At 42.2% G+C, this 1,267-nt stretch overlaps 1 non-coding gene across 1 annotated transcript; it reads left to right on the forward strand.

The window, feature by feature from the left end:
- The first annotated feature begins 925 nt into the window (after positions 1 to 925).
- LOC130984165 (small nucleolar RNA R71) lies at positions 926 to 1,033 on the forward strand. The gene has a single exon (XR_009088115.1). It is a non-coding gene; the product is annotated as a small nucleolar RNA R71 (small nucleolar RNA).
- The last annotated feature ends 234 nt before the right edge of the window (positions 1,034 to 1,267 follow it).

The following is a 1,267-nucleotide window of genomic DNA, read 5'->3' on the forward strand; positions in this document are numbered from 1 at the left end:
AGCCCATGAATGGCAGAAGTAAATCAAATGGAATCTCTATGGTCTCAGTGTGATCCTCAGTTTCCCATGGTTCCTCATTAGGGAACTCATTGGAGGCCAGTGGACGCCCATTGAGGTCTCCCTCAGTGGCGTTCACTGCCTCTCCTTCCTCTCCAAATTCGGCCATGTTGATGGCCTTGCACTCTCCTTTTGGATTTTCTTCTGTATTGCTTGGAAGAGTACTAGGAGGGAGTTCAGCAATTTTCTTGCTCAGCTGTCCCACTTGTGCCTCCAAATTCCTAATGGAGGACCTTGTTTCAGTCATGAAACTTTGAGTGGTTTTGATTAGATCAGAGACTATGGTTGCTAAGTCATAGTGGTTCTGCTTAGAATTCTCTGTCTGTTGCTGAGAAGATGATGGAAAAGGCTTGCCATTGCTAAACCTGTTTCTTCCACCATTATTGTTGTTGAAACCTTGTTGAGGTCTCTGTTGATCCTTCCATGAGAAATTTGGATGATTTCTCCATGAAGAATTATAGGTGTTTCCATAGGGTTCTCCCATGTAATTCACCTCTTCCATTGAAGGGTTCTCAGGATCATAAGCTTCTCCTTCAGATGAAGCATCCTTAGTACTGCCAGGTGCATTTTGCATTCCAGACAGACTTTGAGAAATCAAATTGACTTGCTGAGTCAATATCTTGTTCTGAGCTAATATGGCATTCAGAGTATCAATCTCAAGAACTCATTTCTTCTGATTTGTCCCATTTTTCACAGGATTCCTTTCAGAAGTGTACATAAATTGGTTATTTGCAACCATTTCAATTAGCTCTTGAGCTTCTGCAGGCGTCTTCTTCAAATGAAGAGATCCTCCAGCAAAGCTATCCAAAGACATCTTGGATAGTTCAGAGAGACCATCATAGAAAATACCTATGATGCTCCATTCAGAAAGCATATCAGAGGGACACTTTCTGATCAATTGTTTGTATCTTTCCCAAGCTTCATAGAGGGATTCTCCTTCCTTCTGTCTGAAGGTTTGGACTTCCACTCTAAGCTTACTCAATTTTTGAGGTGGAAAGAACTTTGCCAAGAAGGCATTGACTAGCTTTTCCAAGAGTTCAGGCTTTCTTTAGGTTGTGAGTCCAACCATGTCCTAGCTCTGTCTCTTACAGCAAAAGGGAATAGCATTAGTCTGTAGACCTCAGGGTCAACCCCATTAGTCTTGACAGTGTCACAGATTTGCAAGAATTCAGCTAAGAACTGATGAGGATCTTCCAATGGAAGTCCATGG

The sequence above is a fragment of the Arachis stenosperma genome, chromosome 5 (genome assembly GCF_014773155.1).
Source record: "Arachis stenosperma cultivar V10309 chromosome 5, arast.V10309.gnm1.PFL2, whole genome shotgun sequence".
NCBI lineage: Eukaryota > Viridiplantae > Streptophyta > Magnoliopsida > Fabales > Fabaceae > Arachis > Arachis stenosperma.